Source organism: Panthera pardus, unplaced genomic scaffold (genome assembly GCF_024362965.1).
Source record: "Panthera pardus isolate Hobbes unplaced genomic scaffold, ASM2436296v1 HiC_scaffold_13, whole genome shotgun sequence".
In the NCBI taxonomy this organism is placed as follows: Eukaryota; Metazoa; Chordata; class Mammalia; order Carnivora; family Felidae; genus Panthera; species Panthera pardus.
Genome location: NW_026526688.1, coordinates 94607189 through 94615120, shown reverse-complemented (window position 1 = coordinate 94615120; position 7932 = coordinate 94607189). Strand labels below are relative to the sequence as shown.

Here is a 7932-nt window from a genome sequence, read left to right as displayed (position 1 = left end):
AGAGGGGTGTGTGTGTGTGTGTGTGTGTGTGTGTGTGTGTGTATGTGAGAGAGAGAGAGAGAGAGAGAGAGAGAGAGAGAGAAAGAGAGATTGGAGGATGCTACATTATTGGTTTTGAAAAACAGAGGGAGGAAGGAGCCACTAACCTGCTAACAAAGGAATATAAATGGTTTCTAGAAACTTGAACAAGAGCAGGAAGTGGATTCTTCCCTCAAAGCCTCTAGAAAATACAATCCTGCTAACACCTTGATTTTAGCCCCAGTGAGGATGATTTTGGACTCCAGAAATCCAGAAAAGAATACATTTGTGTTATTTAGACTACCAAGTTTGTGGTAATTTGTTACAGCAGCAGTAGGACTCTAACATACTACCCCAACATGTCACAGTTTGGCCAGGGCAGGGCCTGGGGGAGCAGGGCATATATAGGCACATAGATTGCAATTGCAAGATGTTGTGAAAACAAAATAAAATAAACTACAAACAATGCTTGTGGCAGCATAGAGTAGTATGAAACTAATTGCCTACAAGTTTAAGAAAAACCCAAAGAGGCAATGACATTTGAATTTATTCTTAAAAAACGTCTAATAAACATGTGGTAAAGTGTTCTGGGCAAATGAAAGAGCTTGATTAAAGGATGGGCCTATAAAAACATCCAGAGGATATGGGAAAAAGTAAAAGTTACTAGAAATATTTTTAAAAAGCGTGTGTGTGGGGCCCCTGGGTGGCTCAGTCGGTTAAGCGGCCGACTTCGGCTCAGGTCATGATCTCGCGGTCCCTGAGTTCGAGCCCCTCGTCGGGCTCTGTGCTGACAGCTCGGAGCCTGGAGCCTGTTTCAGATTCTGTGTCTCCCTCTCTCTGACCCTCCCCCGTTCATGCTCTGTCTCTGTCTCAAAAAATGAATAAACGTTAAAAAAAAATAAAAAAAAAAAAGCGTGTGTGTGTGTGTGTGTGTGTGTGTGTGTGTGTGTGTGTGTGTTAGAAGGAAAAAAGGTGGAAACGGTTGAATTGAAACCAGAGGGTTAGATAGGAGAGGGATTTCTAAGGACTTCAGATTATATGTGAAGAGATTGAACACCATTGCTTAGGAATAAGAAAAAAATCAGGTTTCTTAATATCTATTTTTAACAAAGTATCCCCTGTCCACAGTTTGAAATGACAATAATGAATATTAATGTTCCATTGCCCTACTCTTTCCCATCACTGAGTCCTGCTTCTTGAGGTCAATCACTTCTGCCCTTTCATTTTTCTTCCAATAGATATTTACCTCAGTCATTCTGAATAACGTATTTATGTTGCTAATTTGTATTTTTCAGTATCAGTGTTCCTATCTCCCTACAAAGAAATATGAAGATTAGGATCTCTTACATATACCCCTCCCCTGCAATACTTTCACTGTAATTAAAGTATAATTTCTTAAAATTAATAGTCATTTGGTGTTTACATTGCATGACTCTACATATTATTTATGGCTGAACCACCGTATTCCAACTATATGTCCGTTCTTTTTTTAAAGCTGTTTTTTTTTTCTTCCATAGACTCTCTACCTAACATTCAGTTTCATTCTGATTGAACTAAAAAACTATACAACTTCTCTTGTAAAGGTAACACATCAGTTTCTTTTTTTGTTTTCTCCTGGGAGACATCCTACCTAAAGGCCTCTAAACTTTCTGCTCCAATCTGCACTGGCTGAGCTTTTCATTGTAATACATTTGTGACTTTGTATTTTATCTTATAAACTAGGACATCTTTGAGAGTGACAGTGTTTTATTAAAATTACATCAGAACAAGTGTAAAGCAAAACTGCCTGGAACTAGCTAGATTCCCTTTGTGTCTTTTTTTTTTTAATTCTCCTGTTTCCTGTATTGCATCTCTTCCCTTTTCTTGGTATTCTCATTTGTTTTTATTTGGTTGTACACCAGGGTCCTCTGAGAATAGTGCATGAGAAAGTACTTCATACTTCATATTGTGGTTTGCCCTGGTATAAAATGTTAGAAGCAGAAAGTCATTTTCTGTCAGAATTCTGAAGACATTTCAGTGTTAAGGGTGAGAATTCTGAGTCATTTGGATATCCTGGTCTTGGTATTAATTTAGTTCTGTCTTTCAGGAAGATTTATGTATTTTTATGTATATTTATGTATTTTCATCTCTGATATTATCAACTATTATTGCATGTAATCTATACTTCTTTCTGGAGTCTTTAAGGGTTTTTCGACTTATATATGGTACTCATGTATATCATTTTGGTAACAGTGATGTAGGTTTTTCTTTTTGAAAAACTATACAAGGTGGGATCTTATAGTAACAAATACTGTACTACTTCCTGCACCCTTCTTATAATCCTGTTTTCTACAGCCAGGTAAATTACCTCATCCTATTTTTTTTTTTGACCTACCAATATTTTGATTTGTTGCCATATATCAACATTCGGTTTTCAACTTTTTGTTATTACCACTTCTCCATCGAGGCGGTTATACATTTTTGGGTTTATACACTTTTTTTAAAGTTTATTTATTTATTTTGAGAGAGAGACAGAGAGTGCGAGCAGGGGAGAGGCAGGGAGAGAGGGAGAGAGAGAATCTCAAGCAGGCTCCACGTTGTGAGCACAGAGCCCCACACAGGGCTCAAACTCATGAACCTTGATATCATCACCCAAGCCAAAATCAAGAGTCTGATGCTTAACTGACTGAACCTCCCAGGTGCCCTGGGTCTATACAACTTTAAACTCACTTGATGTCCTTATAGAAGGTTTTGAGTGAGGAATCGAGATCAACAACTGTGTTCAAGCCACCATTTTAAACAAAAGCTATTCTTATTATTATTATTGAAAATTATCTCTGGGACCATGAAGATAGATAAATTAGGGAAGGCTTAGAACCAGGAAAATGATTTTACTGGCACAAGAAGAAAGTGATGAGAACCTGTGATGGCAATAGTGATAACAAATTGATTTAGAAATAGTTCCACTGTAGGGGACAGGAAGGAACTGAAGCTAACACTAACTCTGCAGTAGAATGAAGGATGTTGCTCCTTGATGAGAAACTGATCATGGCCTTTTGAAGTCTCTAATTTATCTCTCTTCTACCTTTCCTTACTAATTAAGAAGATCATTCTCCAGCACTTAAGCACAATTGCATTTATACAATTTGTTAAAATACAGCACAATTGCAGTGACTGTCAATTCATTTGCTAATAAGATCCTTAAAATATACTATAAGTGATCCTAGGAAAGTTTGTCTACGCCTCAGTCTCATTTCTTCTCTGTTTTCTTAAATTTAAAAACTTCTTGTGTTTGCTTCAGCAGCACATATACTAAAATTGGAATAATACAGAGAAGATTCGTGTGGCCTCTGCACAAGAATGACATGCAAATTCGTGAAGAGTTTCATATTTTTGATCTGTAAAGAGAAGCTCCAGGCCAAGAAGGAGGAAATCATCAAGACTCTGTCCAAGGAGAAAGAGACCAAGAAATAAAACTCCCTCTCCTTTGTTTGTACATAGTGGCCTCGGCAATGACACAGATCACTTATTCAGTAAGACAAACTGTTATCTGCCTAAAACAAACAAACAAACAAAAATTAAAAACCCCACAAAGCTTCTTAAAGATTAACTATTTAAGAGTGCAAATATTAGTGCCTGGGTGGCTCAGTTAGTTAAATGCTAGAGTCTTGATATTGGCTCAGGTCAGGATCTCACCTCAGTGAGATTGAGCTCCTGGTACGGCTCTGCACTGACAGCATGGAGCCTGCTTGGGATTCTCTCTCTCCCTTTCACTCTGCCTCTCCCCCATGAAAATAAATAAATAAGCATTTAAGACAAAGCGTGCAAGAATTAAGAGATATTCCTTAAGTGATGTCAGTTTGCTTACTTAGAATATTTTTTATTTTTACTTTTTTAATTTATTTTTTTAATTATTTATTTTTGGGAGAGAGAGACAGACAGACAGAGCATGAGCAAGGGAGGGGGAGAGAGAGAGGGAGACACAGAGTCCGAAGCAGGCTCCAGGCTCTGAGCTGTCAGCACAGAGTCCGATGAGGGGCTCGAACCCATGAACTTTGAGATCATGACCTGAGCCTAAGTCCAACACTTAACCGACTGGGCCATCCAGGCATCCCTAATTTATTTTTCAAAATTCAAGTTACTTAACATACAGTGTAGTATTGGTTTCAGTAGTAGAATGCAGTGATTCATCACTTACATGTAACACCCAGTGCTCATTTGAACAAGTGCCCTCCTTAATGTTCATCCCCCATTTAGCCCATCCCCGCAATCCACTTCCCCTGTATTTAAGAGTATATATTTAAGAGTCTCTTATAGTGTGCCTCACTCTCTGTCTTTATCTTATTCTTACTTACCTTCCCCTACGTTCATCTGTTTTGTTTCTTAAATTCCACATATGAGTGAGATTATATGATATTTGTCTTTCTCTGTCTGGCTTATTTTGCTTAGCATAATACATTCTAGCTCCATTCACATTGTTGTCAATGGCAAGATTTCATTCTTTTTGGTCACTCAGTAGTATTCCATTGAATATATATACCATGGATATATATCTTCTTTATCAATTCATTAGTCAGTAGACATTTGGCCTCTTTCCATAATTTGGTTATTGTTGATAGTGCTGCCATAAACGTCAGGGTTCATGTGCCCCTTTGAATCAGTATTTTTGTATCTTTTGGATAAATACCTAGTACTGCAATTGCTGGGTCATAGGGTAATGTATTTTTAATTTTTGAGGATATTTGGAGGAAATTTTGAAGAGATGTTAATCTTCCATTAGTGTCCAGGTTGGTTTGACAAGAGACCAGAGATCTGTCATGCACACACCCCATAGCTCACTCTCTCTCCCCCTACCTCCATGTCACTTCTTTTCTCCTCTTCATTTCTTCTTTGTGGCTTCATTTTTTTCTAAAACATGATGAACAGGTGGAATCATAAAGTGCTAAAGTAGAGATAAAATACATTTGTTTATGTAGGGAAGTTTTGACTTGATGGAATTTGTTATGGAAACTGGTACCCCAAACGTTAGACCCTGTTCTGCAACTTCTAGTTGTTCCCTGAGTTAGACTCTGTTTTTGACAAGTCGGTTACATTTTCCAGAATTCACTTTTCTTAAAGTTCTGGGTTAGAGCTTGCCTTCATTTGGGAGGCAAAAGTGGTACAACAACAATGGAGCTAATGGTCTTTTAGGCAGGTATGATAAAAGACAGACACAGAAGCACCCACCATGTCAAAGTGTTTTTGCTTTCCTCTGTTTTGCCACCAGGTCTTCTCCTGTCTGCTAGCCTCACTGACCAACAGCTACCTTAGTGCCCCCATCACACACCTTGACTAAGGGCCCACAGAGGCAGTAACAACACAGATGAAGCAGTTTTCCATAGACTTCTCTGCCAACTGTCCTTAATGGTCTATGCCTTACTTCCCAGATTGCCCTTCAAGGTCCCACCTATAAGCTTAGAGAAGGCTAATTTTAGCTCTTGTCATCTAACTCCACTTCTAGATCTTTCCTTACCCACCTTTTCTCACAATTGTGTGGTACCTTGTTTCTAGTATAAATTCTTATTTTACATGACCCCGAATAGCCAAAGCAACCTTGAAAAAGAAAACCAAAGCAGGAGGCATCACAATCCTGGACTTCAAGCTATACTACAAAGCTGTAACCATCAAGACAGTATGGTACTGGCACAAGAACAGACACTCAGATCAATGGAACAGAATAGAGAACCCAGAAATGGACCCACAAATATATGCCCAAATAATCTTTGAGAAATCAGGAAAGAATATCCAATGGAATAAAGACAGTCTCTTCAGCAAGTGGTGCTAAGAAAAGTGGACAGCAACATGCAGAATGACCCTGGACCATTTTCTTACACCATACACAAAAATAAACTCAAAATGGATGAAAGACCTCAATGTAAGACAGGAAGCCATCAAAATCCTCGAGGAGAAAGCAGGCAAAAACCTCTTTGATCTTGGCCGCAGCAACTTCTTACTCAACAGCTCTCCAGAGGTAAGGGAAACAAAAGCAAAAATGAACTACTGGGACCTCATCAAAATAAAGAGCTTCTGCACAGTGAAGGAAACAATCAGCAAAACTAAAAGGGAATGACAGAATGGGAGAAGATATTTGCAAATGACATATCAGATAAAGGGTTAGTATCCAAAATCTATAAAGAACTTATCAAACTCAACACCCAAAAAACAAATAATCCAGTGAAGAAATGGGCAAAAGACATGAAAAGACACTTCTCCAAAGAAGACATCCAGATGGCCAACCGACACATGAAAAAATGTTCAACATCACTCATCATCAGGGAAATACAAATCAAAACCACAATGAGATACCACCTTACACCTGTCAGAATGACTAACATTAACAACTCAGGCAACAACAGATGTTGGCGAGGATGTGGACAAAGAGGATCTCTTTTGCATTGTTGGTGGGAATGCAAGCTGGTGCAGCCACTGTGGAAAACAGTATGGAGGTTCCTCAAAAAACTAAAAATAGAACTACCTTACAAGCCAACAATTGCACTAGTAAGCATTTATCCACAAGATATATGTGTGCTGTTTTGAAGGGACACATGCACCCCATGTTTATAGCAGCACTATCAACAATAGCCAAAGTATGGAAAGAGCCCAAATGTCCATCAATGGATGATTCGATAAAGAAAAGTGGTATATCTATACAACGGAGTATTATTTGGCAATCAAAAAGAATGAAATCTTGCCATTTGCAACTATGTTGGATGGAACTGGAGGGTATTATGCTAAGTGAAATCAGTCAGTCAGAGAAAGACAAAAATCATATGACTTCACTCATATGAGAACTTTAAGAGACAAAACAGATGAACATAAGGGAAGGGAAACAAAAATAATATAAAAACAGGGAGGGGGACAAAACAGAAGAGACTCATAAATATGGAGAATAAACTGAAGGTTACTGGAGGGTTTGTGGGAGGGGGAATGGGCTAAATGGGTAAGAGGCATTAAGGAATATACTCCTGAAATTATTGTTTCACTATATGCTATCTAATTTGTATGTAAATTAAAAAAATAAAAAATAAAATAAAAAAATCCTTATTTTACAGTAATCAAAAGTGTTTTGCTTCTCTGATACTACATTGAACAATACCTTCACCCAGTTCATTTTTTAATACTTTTATATTATTAAAGTTTTAGCTGGGCATGTACTTGCCTGCTGGGGACTATATTTCTTCCAAGCCTCACTTACAATTAGACCCTGTAAGTAAATTTTGCTATGGACAAAGATGTATGCAGTTTCTCTCTTTTTTTTTTTTTTAAATTTATTTATTTTGAGAGAGAGCGCAAGCAGGAGAGGGGCAGAGAGAGAGAGAGACAGGCAGACAATCTCAAGCAGGGCTCTGCCCTGTTAGCATGGAGCCCAATGAGGGGCTTGAACCCGAGAACCTTGAGATGATGACCAGAGCTGAAACCAAGAATTGGATGCTGAAACCACAGAGCCACTCAGGTGTTCCTCTTTTATTTAAAAAATTGACTTTGTCTCTACATTTTCTTCCTTCTGTCCAATGAGATGGATTATGACATATGGTGACCCAGCTTTTACCATGTAAATGAGGGCCATTCTTAAACTATGGCAAAGCAACAAGGAAGAATGGACCCAGGTCACTGAATGATCTCTGGGACCAAGTTATACTGCCACCTGGATCTCTCACCTCTGACATGTTATGTGAGCATAAATAAAATTATATCCTACTTAAGTGTATTATGGATTCCCTTAGTCAAACACAGCCATGTGCTAAGAATTACAGGCAATATCATAAAACCTTAGTGATTTTTATGGATTTTCTGTGGAGCTGTTTAACTACTGTTACTCTGCTACTTCTCCTCTAGCCCTTACTCTGTGAGTGCACAGGCAAGTGCATGTGTGCAGATACAGACAAACTTATAGAT

General features: G+C 38.2%; 1 non-coding gene across 1 annotated transcript; it reads left to right on the top strand.

The window, feature by feature from the left end:
• Window positions 1–3285: 3285 nt before the first annotated feature.
• Window positions 3286–3392, top strand: LOC128776742 (U6 spliceosomal RNA). The gene has a single exon (XR_008421920.1). It is a non-coding gene; the product is annotated as a U6 spliceosomal RNA (small nuclear RNA).
• The last annotated feature ends 4540 nt before the right edge of the window (window positions 3393–7932 follow it).